This window comes from Pyrus communis, chromosome 16 (genome assembly GCF_963583255.1).
Source record: "Pyrus communis chromosome 16, drPyrComm1.1, whole genome shotgun sequence".
NCBI classification, from domain to species: domain Eukaryota; kingdom Viridiplantae; phylum Streptophyta; class Magnoliopsida; order Rosales; family Rosaceae; genus Pyrus; species Pyrus communis.
In genome coordinates this window covers 19,565,373-19,581,717 of record NC_084818.1, presented here as the reverse complement: position 1 = coordinate 19,581,717, position 16,345 = coordinate 19,565,373, and the positions used below count along the sequence as shown (strand labels likewise).

Sequence of the window (16,345 nt, the reverse complement as noted above, 5' to 3'; positions counted from 1 at the left end):
CGTAATGTTGGTTATGTGCTTTAAAATTAACGTATTTATAGTTGTTTCGCATATAGGTGAGACCTATCCCGAGGACGAGTGCGGTCACTCGAGGTAATGGGGTTACGACCCTTCTACATACCAGTGAGTGGGCTTTTGGTTTTCCGTATATACCTATATACTTGTGTTTTTCCCAGAAAGTGAAATGAAACGTTTATATGTTTATATGCCATGCATTATGTTTGCCGTTTATTTATGCATTATTAGGTGCACATATATATATGTTTGGTGCTGCGGACGCACAGGTTAATGCCAGGTAAGTTATGGTTTATGTTTATGTTCAGTAGTGATTTGAGATGCATAGAGAGCTCATAACCTGCACCCCCAGTGTTAGTGTTCCCGCCTTGAGTTGGGCACAGTCCTTCACGTGATGTTCACCTCTCGCACCTTACACTCATCTTGGATCCAAGTTAGGTGCACAGTCCTGTCGTACAGATCACTTTAGGTGGTTCCGACTCATAGGTGACCCACAATCATTCGCCCAGTCTTCACGTGATCGTAGCACTTGAGCATACTTATTATACACCCAGTCTTGTCGTACAAACCACTTTAGGTGGTTCCGGCTCGTGTGCAAGTGTAGTTAGTAAGTTGGAGAGTTGAGCTCTAGATTCAGCCGTACAGGTCACGTTAGGTGACTCCGGCTGACAGATTACATGGCATTGTTTGGCATTACCTGAGTACTTGCATTTTATTTCGAGGCATTTGGCATGGCATATTTTCCGAGCATGATTTACATATATGTATATATTCTATTTTCTGGGAAGTATACAGGTTTTACGGCGCTGGGTTAGAACTTTGTTTATGAAATGATTTTTGAAAAGCTTTGTTTTTGCCCACTCACGCTTTCTGTTTTGCGCCCCTCCAGGTTCTAGTTTGGCTAGCGCTTTTGGTGGCTCCCCAGGGGATTTTCCCAGCTTATATGACAGATTATGACCAGTGTAGGACCACCTTTGGGTGTGTTTAATTAGTGTTGTTTCTCCCAGACTGCACTAGGTCTTCCGGGCTCTGAACTTTGTTTTTCACACTTACGCTTGCACATGTATGTTATTTACTTTGTGTATAGCTAGATTTGTTTTTATTCGTACTTTATTATTATTTTTTAGCTTCCGCACTGTGCACATGGTTACGTCACTTCCACGTGACGGCCAGCATGCCCTAATCTCGGTCGAGATGTGTCACTTGCAGTCCTATTAGATTAGGAATGTGATTGTGTAAATCCTAGTGTATCTAGGGATATCTTGGAATATTCTCTATGGTTAGATACTATCCTATTAGAGTTGTAATCCTATTAGGGTAAGGATTTAACCTTCCCTACTACTATAAATAAAGGCACAATAGGATGATACAACACACACCTCACAATTACACATCTATATCTTCTCTCTATGTGCCGCACCCCTTCTCTCTCTATGGCCTCCATAATTGTTCAGTAAATTATGCCTACAACACGTTATCTGCACACTCTTAACGCTGCGCTAGAAAGAGTTTATTCTTCAATCAGGAGAGTATGACATTTTAATCATTCTTTTTATGATTAGTTTATTCTTTTATTAAATTGATCTACATGCTATTCATTCAATTAATTTTTTATTTGTTGAAAGTGATACAATGCATGGCTTTCTGAGAATGATCTTTTACAAATTCAAAGGCTTTTGTAGTTTTTTGCCAATCAGGTACGTTTAAAATAAAGGAAGATATTTGAAATGACCACGAAGCATGAAAACATTCCCCATGATGCATGAACCCCCTACATTTCTATTTTCCTTTCAACATATATATATATATATATATATATATATATATATTTTTTTTTTGTTCATGCAATACGCAATTATGCTCTGTGGAATTTGTAAGTCAAAGCATTGAAATTAATTTAGAAGCAATTAGGGTTTTTTAACCCTAGAATTAAAAAAAATTCTGAAATTTTTCGCAATTAAGCAGCGGCTCCACACTGCACCGCCAAGCCACGCTGGCTAGCCTGCAGCCACGCCACAGTTAGGACGGCATTGTTTCGATACCATGGACCTCTCGCAGTAGCCCCATGAGCTTGCTACCACTGCACTACAACCAGGCCTCGCCCTGGGTTGTTTTATGCACGGGCCTAAAGCCTTGAGTCCACTCTAGCAGGCCAGCAAGCCTTTGTTGGGCTCTGTCCTTGTCTCGGCTCATTAAGCCAGCAAGCTTTGCTTGCTGGGCTTTGCCTGCATGCTACCTAGCCCTTCTTAGCAAGCTTTGTGGCTGGGCTTGCCTAGAACCGGCCCACAACGAAGCCAACTCTTGTTGGGCTTCACGCGCACCCTTCCCAAGCTAGCTCCGTGCTGGGCCTGTGCACCCACCCTTTTTGTGGCCCGTAAATCAGCAGCTTTGTTGCTGGGCCTATCCCAGACACACGACCCATGTCTTGTAACCATGATTGGGCTGCTCCGTAGCCGTGGACCATTAAACCCCTTTTGGCGCCTTGCCCCACACACAGCACCCAAGCCCACCAAGATTGGGCTATAATTTGAACCCGCATGTTATTATTATTTTTCCTTCTACGATCGAACCTGAATGGTTACGATCTATTGAATTAATTAAAGTGACCAGCAGTCCATTAATCTGATAATTAATTCAAAATTATTGACCTGAAGTTCAATTTTTGGCAATTAACTATTCAATAAATTATTTCTTTTCTTTTAACCATTGACTCCCTTTCGTTGTCCCGAAGCACTCACACTTGAGTTCCTGAAGCAACCCAAATCCACTACACTTAGTTGTACATTGTATTTTTTGTTCTTATAGGTACCTCCTTTGTATGAACCAAAAGTTCATAACTAAACTCGAACCTATAGTTTCTAATTTAGTGCCTTTGAAAACTGAAGTTTTCATAAAACAATACACCCATGAAAATTCGATTTTTTCATGTAAACCATGTCTTAGAACCCGAATGTTCTAACTTTGATGCTTATAGATATTTTATTTTCTATAGCACCAAGCACAATCTTGTTCCCTCTATTCGGTGGATTATTGTACCATAACAAGTTCGATTTCACTGATTTGGACGTTTCTTGACCAAAACCACTTTATGTGGGGTACAAGATGTGAATCTCCACTTGACTATCAAGAAGCTAAGTAATCATTGAAGCCAACAATGGCATGGAAGAGCTGAATAAGCCTCCGCCATGATCTTCATTTGAAGACTTATTCCCGAAGCACTACAAATGGAAGTACCTCCCGAACGAGGATTCCATGGCTCTTTGGTTCGCTCCTATGAACTGTCTAATCATGAAAGACATTGCCTGAAGCACACCATGATTATGTTCATGAATGAGTACAATTCTAAAGTTTATAAATCCTATCAAATTTTGACTGAAGAATATTTTTCTCGTCTTTCCATGTTTCTAACTTGGCCCTAAAGCAGCAGTATAGAAAGCGAAAGTTTACCAAATTCTTGGATCTAATTACTACCACAAATGTGAAAGAAAGGTATAGACCCAGCTTCAGCTAAAGTCTATCGAGCGATATAGACCCAATTCAGCTCAGTTAAGGCCTATCAAATGATGATTCCCAGTTTCAGTTGGGGCCCACCAAATGGTATTGCTCTGCTTTAGCAAAGGTCTACCAAACAAACCCCTCCAACTTCAGCTGGAGCTTACCGAGCCCAAGTCTGGGTCTATCTCTCTCACAATCCAAATTCAAGTTTGTTTTTTACAATGTATGGTAGAATCAGGGCCAGCCAAGGTGTGGCATCATGCCTGAAGCATGATACTTGGCACCTAAGACCTAAAACTTCGAATAAAGCATGATACTTTGTGAACATTTTTCCATGTTTTTTGGATTCAAGTTTGGCATTTGTTTTAGTTATGGATAATCTTATCGATATTATCCTCGAATACAAGTTAATTGAATCATGTTCCTTGTATACATGTGACCGAATTCAATTAAACATGTGATTAGGTACGAATGTGGGAAAGTTAGTTGTCTAGATGAATGCGATACTTTATACCTAAATCACATCTCTAGCAACGACTTCAGGTCTATCCAACCTGATTAAGAGCATTAGCACACTCCTTGTTGTATGAATGGTACTAAATTACCATTTAAGAGACCTTATACTCTCCCCGTTTTGGAAGAATGTCATTGAGTCTTAAGGATTTTCTAAAGAACCATGATCATGAATGAAACCATTGAAGAAAATAGAGTGTAATATATTTGCACCACCCCCAAAAAGGAGCTTGAAGCTTTGCTTTGGGGCCAATGGGTTGTCTCCCAACTAGGGAACATGCCATATGTGGCTGGATTGGAGCTTAGTGATTCAAGCAGTTTACTTGCCTTTGCATAACCTTTTAGGATACTTAGGTCAAACAATGATGCTACAAGCACACTTTGCCAAGCCCGCTTGTTGGGGGAATATGATTTTCTAAATCATCCCTAGCAAAGATACGAAAAGACCCACTTTTCACAATGGATTCAAGGGAATATATGTGGATTAATCCAACCAAAATGCGGACCATATAAATACTTATGGTTTTGGTTGATGAATCGACACACTGGTCACATGTGTGTCCACTCACATTGCAAAGTCTGGAAGACTGGATAATGCCAAAGAGTTTATATCGAAGGTTTTCAATAAGTATTGCATTTCTTTTGGGTTTATAATTGAACATCGAATTCCCGGACCTTGAATCATAAAGCGTAATTTAAATTCCCGGGCCTTGTTCATGCCACATAGCCTTACATAGTGATCATAAAGCGTAATTTAAATGCCCGGACCTTAGTGAATGCACCAAGCTTTCAGTTTCTGCCTAGGGCTATGCAATCTTGTACGCAGTTATGTTGGTTCACCCTGAGGCCCATTGCCACCCAACCATTTTGACGTTACAGTTGGTTACTGGATACGAACCTGACGTTTCATATTTACGCATTTGGGTGTGCATTCCATGTGCCAAGTTGCGCTACCACAATATACCAATATGGGTCCTCACAGAAGGTTGTGAATCTTTGTCGATTATGATTCTCCTTCACACCAGCTCCCTTAGAGCCCTTGCATGCAGTATCTTTACCGCACATTTGTGGATTGTCACTTCAATGAGACAGTCTTCCCACCATTGGGAAAGCCACGCCTCGGGAAGAAGCAAATTGCAAGTTTCAATAATGCAGCTATCTTACATCAAAATGGGAATAATAGGAGGGCTAGGGAGAAAGAAGGGGAAGACCAAGCCACAACGGAAGATTCCCTTGAAGCCTAAAGGAAAACCCTTCACTTACATAAGGAGGCAGAAGCCATTACAGAGTAGGGTGATTTTTAGAGTAACACAGAGAGAGATAGGAGAAATGCAGGAAGAGAGAACCACCTAGAAAATAAGCCTAGAGAGTTCCAATTAGCCTAGAAGCATACTCCAAGCCTCAAGCATCACCATCCATGCAACCTTAGTAATTTGCACAGCCTTACATTAAGCATCTCAACCATTGGAAGCCTTATTATCACCCTTTAATCCACTCATTTCTTCCAAATCAAACTCAACTGTTACCCAAAAAAAAAAAAATTGGAAATTCAGACGCCGAAATTGAAACAATAAAGTTGAAATTACCGTAAGGCGAAGACGTAGACGATCGAGGCAATGCGAAAAAGACCAAGCTAAACACGAAGACGTTGAAAAAATAAACTTAACATGAAAGCCATATAAAAAAGACCAAGCCGAAGACGGAGATGAAGAAATTGAAAAAGTAAACTCATTTATAAACTAAAATGAAAGCCATATAAATAATATGGTTACGAAAAGGCCACGCCGAAGACGAAGGCTTGGATGTCGCTGTGTTTCTTCAAGGCTGAGTGATATGATCTGTGATGTACTTAATCACTTAGATTAAGGATTTTAAAATGTAATTTGTTATTTTGTCATGTTCTGAGTTTGTTAGAAGTGTCCAAATTGTCAATTAGCCCATGTGGCTAGTTTGTTAGAAGTGTCCCAATTGTCAATTTTAAAATGTAATTTTTTATTTTGGCTATTTCTCCTTCTTCTCGTTCATACCTTCATTGTTGTGGTTAAGGTTGAATCAGACCAGTAAATTGAATACTTATCATTGTTATCATCCATTACAGTCCTAGTTTCCGTTCTGTGCATGCCCCGCCACACTACCACCACTCATTTTTCAAGTATGAATGCTTGTGTACTGTCTCCTCTAGAAACCTCTGTGGCCAATTTGCTGGTCTCCTTCTCCGATACACTTAACGCCAAGATGGCAGTGTATTTTGAGCAATTCCAGCGTGAATTGGCTTATGGAAATGGCTTGGGATGGCAATGGTTTGGTTTTGGGACGGAAATGCTGTATTATCCCCATAACCATAAAAATTAACCATATCCGTAACCGCAAATAACCATTGGGGATTATCCATAACCATACCTGTGTAGCAAAAAATAATCAAGAAAAATATGGAAGCGACATATGAACTATTGGGTTAAAAAGACAAAATTACCATTGAGGCATACCAGGACTCCCACTCGCATGCAACAGACAATAACGGCTCAATCGAGGTCAAAGGTGATAAAAAAGGTATTCTTTTAAACTCTTTCATCACTCCTCATCAAATCTTCACCCACAAAATTAATTACCTAAATTAATTAATTAATTAATTATCTAATTAATGGATTAATTGCCTAAAGTAATTGCAAGATATTATTTCCATAATATCTTGCAATCAATCCCACAATATAACCAAATGTGGCCAGTCCCAATTCTCCTAATAAGGCCGGCCACACCCTTATATACAGCCCCTCATTTTCTCCAAAACCTAAGTCCATTCTTCTCCTAAAATTCTCTAAACATTTTCTCTCTCAAATTCTAACTTTGGCATCGGAGGTTCTTCAGCCAAAGCCCCCCAAATTCATCGTGGGCGCGTGAGGCCCTTAGCCTTAACCTTAGGTGTTAATTATTTTGCATGTGCATTTTCGTCCAAGAAGAAGAAGGCAGAAATTGGCCTTGAGCCCAATGTTCAAATCTTGCCACCTCGTCGAGCACGAAAAATGTGGTAGCTTTTTCTAAGTTTTGAGTGACTTAATCGACTTAACGACCTTTCAGAGGATCGTTTTGGCAGCCACCTCTAAATTTTAAACGAAGAATCTCCCTGCCAAGGAAAAATCCCGAATTGAGACAAGTTAATGGCCCTGAAGCAGGGCTAATGTATTGATAATTGTGTGCCACTAGAGTTTTACCAATCAATCCCACTACCATTTAGTCATTTATACCAACCATTCCAAGTTAGGAACCAAGAATAGTTTTGATTCCTTGGCAGCATCCGATATCACACCATCGATTAGAATCCCTACGAAGTTTACTTCGTCAAGATTCCAGAATTACCTTGAGCGACAACTTGGTATGAAAGTGGTAGGACTCAATGAGGGGAACATTCGAGGGAAAATCACTTTTGGTCCCCGATATCACTAATCTTCTTAAGCACACTAGTTATAATTTCGAGTCTTCAGGACGAAGATCGACATATGTTTAAGCCCGTCCTAAAGTAGATTATTAGCAAATTCCTTTTCCAGCCTTAGGACGTACCAACCAATACTAGTTTCCAGAATTTCTTTTGGTGATGTACTCGTCACTTCGACGAGCATAGGCACAGGTGTACGAGTTGTTATACCTACAAGCAATAGAAATCCCCGAAGTAATAAGTTTTTTTTCCTAGAATTAATGAAACCACCTCACTGGACCAGTTCCTTACCAATTGTCCAAAACCATCCACCCAAGTAGACTCTAACTTGTAATCAGCCTACACTAGCACTACTAATTGACGACATTAGCCGATATTCTGGAATTGTCAACCAGTATTCAGGCGGTATGATTTCTGATACCAGGCACATGTACTAGTATCTGGGAGTGGTACCCTTATGCCAGAATGCTGGTTTACAATTTCAGGGTAACGAACAATATCAAAATATCATAATTGTGTTAATTAGCGACGCAATTGATACACTGATTAGCAGTGACAACATGAGCTAAAAAAAGTAAAATTGTGCAAACTTAGCAACAAGCCTTGTAGGAGGACCGTAAACTTGTAGTTGTTTTTAACCATAGTTTCCCACTTAGGTAACCAAAACCACTTCAGTCCGCCATCTTTCCGATTACTTCCACAAGCAAACTTTAGTTGAAACACGAATTAGTTTCCACTGTAAAAGCGAATTGAATATACAGAAAGCTGTGAAGATCTATTAGCACGTGGCGTAGTGAAAGGAAATAGTATGGTACGTTTCAAGGACGTACATCTTTGGCATCATTTCTTCAAAATTTACCTGGGATATCACCAAATGTGAAGTGAAGTACACTGTCTATCCACTTTCTCGTACCACACCAATTTTCCTTGTATCTTTCAAACAACTCCAACATCATTGAGAGAGCTTAGTTACAAAAGCTTATTGATTAGGAATTTTCCAACCCAACACTTCACCTTAGGGAACCTCAAACCTAACCACGAAGGCGAAAGGCCGAATCTTAGGGTCGTACCTAGATTCTAGCAACTACATCGGGTGACGTTTAAAAACCATTAACCCATACTTCAAAATGATGGTCTACCCAACCACTTTTGGAACTCGAGTTTTCTTCCATAGCTTGTTGAATTCGTTGTAGTCTTACAGAGGACTTTTCCACCTACTTCAGCAGCGATATCAAACTTCCTAAATACCGACAGTTAGCTTTATACCAAATTTCTCAAACGTTAGTTGTTCAAATTGGTACTTTTCTTGGGAGACATGATCTTAGTAGATGATATTCTTTTCTTTTTCCCAAAAGGTTGTAGCGGAAGAAAGTTCAAATTCTCACAAAGCGTGTGAAATTCGAGATATCTTTGATCTTGTCGATTTTATTGACAATTTGTTAGCGATCTTTCGACTATAGTGCTTTTCCTCACTCATCGACTGAGGGAAGTTAGCTTGGTTTGGGATGTTGGATATGAATAAAGCTTTTGACAATTGAACTGTTGTCTTATCTCGCCTTTGTTTTACACCTTTCATTGGCATTGATCATTTTCGAAATCCATGATGACGTTTTCTTTGAATGTTTCAGCTGTGTAGGGGTAGCATGACAGAGTATCGCTTATATTTTCCAACAGTTAGAACCATTCAAAATGAACCATCATATACATGACCTAGATTCAACAGTCATCTTCTTCATTCGAAAACCAGATAACATTTCTCTGTGGAGAAAAATGTCCAGAACCTTCACCAATCTCACAAACTTCTCAAATGCACTTTCTCTTAAAAAGTGCTAAACTTCTAACAGAAATGATGGAAGAACCAAATCAACGACTACGATTGTATGATCATATATTACCCTGGTTGTGCAAACGAAATTGCGGATTATCGTAGCAAAAGACATATCTACCCTTGAATATCATTAGCTTGTCCTATCCCACTCTAGTTGGGATTCAAGAGTATCAATTTTGATGTTACTTCCAAATTTTCAAGAAATAGTTTGAGTGTTTATAATCACTTCTTGTATCTAAATTGAGATGGGGAAATGTCATCGTAAACTCTCGGTATGAGACATCTTATACATGTGAAGATTGTGATGATGTTTCAATATTTATAGGTCGACTTGACAAGTCAACTCACTTTCTGTTGGTCTAGATGACAACATTTTTTATCTCTTGGTAAAATTGCTCATTCTTGAACTTATCGGATTTTCTGGCGTTTCGGTCAACATTTACTCTGACTATGATTCCATATTTACCCCTCTGTGCTGGAAGGCATTACAATCAACCTTGGGTATGTGTCTACCCTACTACAGTTCGTATTATTCTTGAAATAGAGAAGCCGTCTAAAAGAATTGCTCGAATATTGTGATCAGTAATTCTTCAATCACCTAACAAATACACTATTAAGCGAATTTTTACCGTTGGTGATTGAATATTTTGGAAACTACATTTGTAGTGAGGTGTTATGCATTCAATCTAGTTATCTTGTACTTTAGATTTGATAGACTTGTTTTCACCGTCATATTCTTGACTGTTCTTTTAGCCTTCTTGACTCAGTTTTTCGCTAAATTCGAGAGGAATTCAAAATAAAGGTGCTCACTAAGGCATTGTGAACTACATTGTTTGACTACTTGGTGTGCTTGTCACTATTGTAACATGCCACACCACCCAGGAGAGTGAATCCTGTAAGCCTTATATGTATATTCCTATCTATACCTAGCATGAGGCCTTTTGGGAGCTCACTGGCTTCAGGTTTTGTAGGAACTCCGAAGTTAAGCGAGTAGCGCGCGAAAGCAATCCCATGATGGGTGACCCACGAGGAAGTTCTTGTGTGAGTTCTCAGAAACAAAACCGTGAGGGTGTGGTAGGAGCCCAAAGCGGACAATATCGTGCTACGGTGAAGTCGAGCCCGATTTGTGGTGGGGGCCTGGGTGAGGATGTGACAACTATAGTATCTCCCTATAACACTTGTTTTATTTCCAAGTCTTGGGAAGCCTTTTTGAAGGTTATAAGTACTAAGTTTTTGTCCAGTATCATATTTTTTTACACTCAGACTAACGACCAGTCTGAACGAACTATCCAAACCTTAATGGACGTACTGCATTTTATCCGTTCTACAATTAGCATGGTTATAAAATATAGTTATCTTTATTTAGTTGCTTGTAACTACGGTTACAATTTTTTATTTTGGGTATGACACAGTTGAGACGTAGTGTGGAGATTTTATGTATAGCATATGTTTCATAGAGGAGTATTATGAACAAGCATTCGAATGATCGAGATTATGATATAGAAAATTTTATAATATTGATGATGTTGCCCAAGAGGGTAGTGCTTAAGCTCGGTTGAGGCTTTGATCAGGCGTTGTATGCGTATTTCCCAATGGGGGGCATGATGGTAATATTGCAGCCTCGGGAATTTGTTGCTTTTTTTTCGAGACAACAATGAGTTGTCAGTATTGCGGGCTGCAGACCGTAGTATCAATAACTTATTTGTTGGATTCGTTAAGCAAGTGGACAATTAGACCGTTTACTTTAGTTTACTTATTTGTTGTTTAGGCTTAACCCAAAGTTACTACATACATATCTTCGGAGTACGTGACCCGAAGCGTGCTTAGGTGAAAATTTTTCTATGTTCAGTTTGGATTTCAGTACAACTAATTTTAAATTTTTCACGATATTATATATGTATTTTGACAACTTGTTATTATATATATATATATATATATATGACCTTATGCTTTACTAAAGATATTATATTATAGTTTTGTGCTGAAGGAGAAGGAAAGTAGAGTTTGGGGGCATGAAAGATGAATCACTGCACTCCAATCGCGACGGAATGACATTCTCTTTTATGCAACCGCTCTAGCTTGATTTCTTCTTTATGTATTTTCCTTCTATTTTGAATATTTTATGTATAGCAAATTATTTCAAATTTCGGGGATGAAATATTTTTAAGGTGGGTAGATTGTGACAACCCGTCCTTAATTTTACGATAATATAAATTTTAAAAGTGTGAATTGATGAAAATACCCCTAGAGGCAAGGATTTTGACTTCTATTGACCATTGTTTAGAGAGACGTATGACTCATTCTTTTAGCCCATTTGTGTAGTACTTGTCGATACGAGCGAGTGAGCGTAAACAAAACGTAATTTGGAGCTATAATGAAGGAGTTACTAATGTTTAAACTCGGGGGCATTCTAGTAAATTTAACCTTCACTCTAGAAGGCTCCAGATTTTCTGGAGCTATGTGATGTTCCACGTTTGTGGCTGGGATGAAAGGAAATAAGAGAAAGGAGAGAGATGGATGGCTGGATGAAAGAGAGATGAGAGAAAATGAGAGATTAGGGGACTGCCCAATCATAAACAAGAGAATGGAGGGGAAAGGAGAGAAAAGAAAAAGAAAAAGAAAAAAAAAAGGCAATCGGATCCCTTTGAAGACCCGCGACCTGACCCGAGTTCCGGTGACTTTCCCAACGGTTTTCCATGCATTTTTCCGGCTTTCCTCTACCTCCCATCACCACCAAACCTCATCACAACATCCCATCATCCCATTCTAGCCAAAATCGACAAGAATTTGTTACGATTTCAAGAAGTTTGAACTCGTGGGTGCCGCGAAAACCCTTGCCCAAGATCCACCAATTCTGAAAAAATTTCATTCAATTACCACCACCAAAACACTCCTTTAGAGGTCAAGAACAAAGCCCAAACAAGTTTGAGTGCGGCGGAGCACCAAAGGTGACGGATCGAAGCCACCCATTTCTAGGGTTTCCGGCGAGTTCGAGTTAATTGGGGATTTTCCCGGCCAAATTGGATTTGGCCACAGGTATAAAACTTGCTCTACTCATTGAGATCTTCATTATGTGAAATTTGGTAATGTTTGGAAAGCGAGTCGAGGCGACGCGTGGGCCAAGACCCCACCTAACCATCCTAGGCTAATTTGATGCCCTGATTCCATAATTGACATCCATTTAGTGAAATCCTGATGTTTTAATATAGTTTAGTAGTGGACCGCCTAGTTGGCCGCCACTTGGTTATTATATGAATGGACGATTCGACTGTTGGATCAACACCAAACTTTAATACGTGATAGTACATAATATTTGTGGACATTAGGAACTTATAGATTGGGAATCCGATGTACAGATCTTCCCGAATTGAATTTCTAAAGTTTGTAAAATCCAAAGTTGACTGCCACTTGAATTTGCCATTGGCGGAGATCCAACCGTTGGATTGTAAAGAAGTTTTAGTATGTTGTTCCAGAAGCATAGTGTGGACTTTGAAAATTTATGGATTGGGAATCCATGGGCGGATGTTCCAGATTGACTTGTGTAAGGTTGTGGACCTCACCTTTGATAGAGACTTGACTTTTGGACAATATGCTACGAATTGATCTTAAATATTAAAATCAATATTACTAGAGACTATGTAGGGCTTAGTGGGCCTATATTGATTAGTGAGTTGTCCCAGAAAATATATACAGCGGTTGACTTTTACGGTTAACCATTGACTTTTTGTAAAATTTGACGGGAACCCTCCTTAGCGTATTTCGACGCGCTAATTCCGAATCCGCCGTCCGTTTTCCAAAATTCAACAATTTTAGGATAGTTCATTTATTAGCCGTACTTTATATAAAAACGCGTAATTTCATTAGCACGTTATATTTACCTAAATGGTTTCGTTTCTAGGCACATCGCTAGGTCTCTTGATGCTACTTGGCGACATGAACTGTGAGTGGATCTTTTCTTTATATATACTAGCATTTGCCTACACACTTTGTGTGTATGAACACATTTTTTTAGAAAATAAGAAGGAGAGAAGGAGAGAGGGAAATGAATGAGGGGAGTTGGAGGTTTTTGTTTTTGGTTTTTTTTTTTTTTAAAAAAAAAAAAATTGGAGGTATTTTAACATCACCTGTAGGCAAGGTTTCAATAAAAAATAGTAAAATTTGGACCTGTGAAATTACATTATTGCCCATTATTTTTTTGTGTGGTAGAAGACTAATTTGTGTTTTCACCATCTTTTGGTTGACAAAGAGGGTTTTATTAGTCAGTAGACATATATATATATATATATATATATATTGGTTAGTTTCCATATATACAAGCAATGATAAATTCTTTATGAGATTACCATGATTAAATTAATGTTTATAAGAAATACCTTATTGTTGAGAAATGATGAAATAATCCTACGAGATGCACAAGTAAGCTTACTATAAGGAGATGCCTTGATTATATTTATGGTCATGAATAGTACGATATCGATTAGAATTGTTGACAGGATATGGCATGGCCATATTGATGTTATCTTCGCATCGTTTGCTGCACTAGTATTGGTACTCACTCGGGCCAGGGCCAGTATTTCACGTATATGTGCACATCGCACCGTACACTCACTTTGGATCCATTGTATATGCCAGTCCTATCGTACAGGCTGCCATAGGCAACTCTGACTCGTATGTGCTGCATATAATGCCAGTCTTCACGTGATTGTAGTACTAGAGCGTATATTATTATTACACCCAGTCCTGTTCATGTCAAAATGCCTCTACATGAACTTGTGTGTCAGCATGTGTCGATGAGCACCCGATATGATATGTTGCTTATGTGAGATTTTGTGATTATGGATGTCATGCCCTTATTTACGAGATAGTGTGCCATAATGAATTCTTGAGATTTTGCAGGCTACGGTAAGTATTTTCTTACTATATACGTAGTATATATATTTTGGAAACTATACTGGTTTTACAACGAGGGGTTATTATGTTTTCGAAAATGATTTTTGCAAAGATTTGTTTCTAGGCCCACTCCCCCTTGTTTTTGGCCCTTACAGCTTTTATTGCGAAGTTTGCATATCGACGAGGATTCTTGACAAATCTTGGTGTAGACAATTTGTCACATCCCAGCCCGGGCCCCCACCACATCCCGGACTCGACTTTACCATAGCACAATATTGTCCGCTTTGGGCCCCGATCACGCCCTCACGGTTTTGTTTCTGCGAACTCACGTGAGAACTTCCCAGTGGGTCACCCATCATGGGATTGCTCTCGCGTGCTACTCGCTTAACTTGGGAGTTTCTATGGAACCCAAAGCCAGCGATCTCCCAAAAGGCCTCATGCTAGGTAGAGATGGAAATATACATATAAGGCTTACAGGATCTACTCCCCTGGGCATTGTGGGATGTTACACGATTACCTTCGATAGTATAATTCTCACCCTATCTTACTGTACTGTACTTATGCTTTGATATCACGTGTGAAATGGGTTTATTCCCGCTCACCATGCACTCTATTACTTAGGCACTTTTAGGTTTAAGTTTATACACATTTTTCACATCACTACACTTTATGGCTTTGTCATCTTCCAAGGGTCGGTCAGCACAGTTCGGTTCGGAGTTCAAGTGGATATTCTAGGTTAGAATGTGTCAAAAATCTCGATTGGTAATTAATGAAAACCAAAACATGAAAACTATTAAATTGGCATTCGATTTTTTGTTATAAAAATAAAAAAAATAAAACACGAAATGGTTTTCAAATCGCTCCTTAGTTTGTGAGCATCTGAATTTTTGAACTAAGAGACTCTGTGTAGTGTGTACCTTAGCAATGTTAATATTCTGGAAGAAATCACCCAAGGAGATGAAGTCCCTCAATCTCAGCCTTGTCCTTTTTGAACCTAAAATAGTAATTGTGCTGTACACAAGTTTCCAGCATCCACCCACCTTCCAATTAAACAAACCAATCAAAATACAAAAATAAAGAATATATATTTATATACGACTACCAGTAAGTAACTTAATACAGAGTTAGCAACTTCATACAGAAGTAACTACTCTGTTTGATACCTTTTGTAGATTAAGAACACGATCTGGAGTAGGATTCCGAGACTCGAGCTGGTTGACGGGAGCTTCAATCTGAGATTTCTTCGCAGACGGGACTCCGAAAATGCCTCTATTGATTCCTTTGATTGCTTCGAAAAGCTCTGTCTTAATAATCTCATCATCCCCAACGTCTAAGCTGGAGCTGGAGCTCGAACTTTCTTCTGCAACTGATCTCACTGTGTAAGTGGGTCGCCATAACCCACCAAAACTCGTGCTTTGATGCGCGGTGGAGATCAAAACACGAGCAGTGCCGACATGTTTGTGGGTCTAAGAATAGCTACTGGTGGAAATGTTATTGCATGGGAAGCTGGGATTAGTGGGTGAACAAGCACGGTGGCCATGAATCTTCCAATGACTCGTCGGCACAAGAGATGTTCACTGCTTCCTAGTACTCCCCAAGCGCATGGTCCATGGCAGTGAGAGAGAGGGGTAATGTTATAAAGACTAAATTTTGAGATAAAATTTGAAAACTAAAAGATGTGTCACCAATATAAGTGAACATATTTATCGACGTTTAAATAATAAACCAATCATAAACTCCTATATCATTTAGTTTTCAAAATTTAATCTTCCTAATATTATCCGAGAGATGGATGGGGGAAAGCTTTTAGGCTGTCATTGTTTGTTTGTTTGTGGGTTTTTCTTATTTTAATTCGTTTGCGGACATTTTGGAACTTGAGAGATCATAAATGTATTCATTTTTAGGTCCTATATTTTATTTTAAGAAAAATTAGGTTCACATCTCTATTCTTCCTACTCCATTGATTAAAACTTTATTCCTTTTTAATTTTTTATCAAGGTCCTTAGATTTTAATAAATGTCATTAATTATGTTAATAATAAAATTTTTTATTTCTAAATGTATTCATTTAGTATTAGAAACGTTACATTTGTTGTATTTATATTCATGGCTAAATTTTTTATCCTGTATTTTTACTTTTAGTTTGTATCCATTTTTAATTTGCAGCCTTCTTTT

General features: G+C 38.8%; 1 pseudogene; it reads right to left on the bottom strand.

Moving 5' to 3' along the window:
- Nucleotides 1-3,233: 3,233 nt before the first annotated feature.
- LOC137719931 (fibrillin-5, chloroplastic-like) lies at nucleotides 3,234-15,711 on the bottom strand (annotated as a pseudogene).
- Between the last annotated feature and the right edge of the window lie 634 nt (nucleotides 15,712-16,345).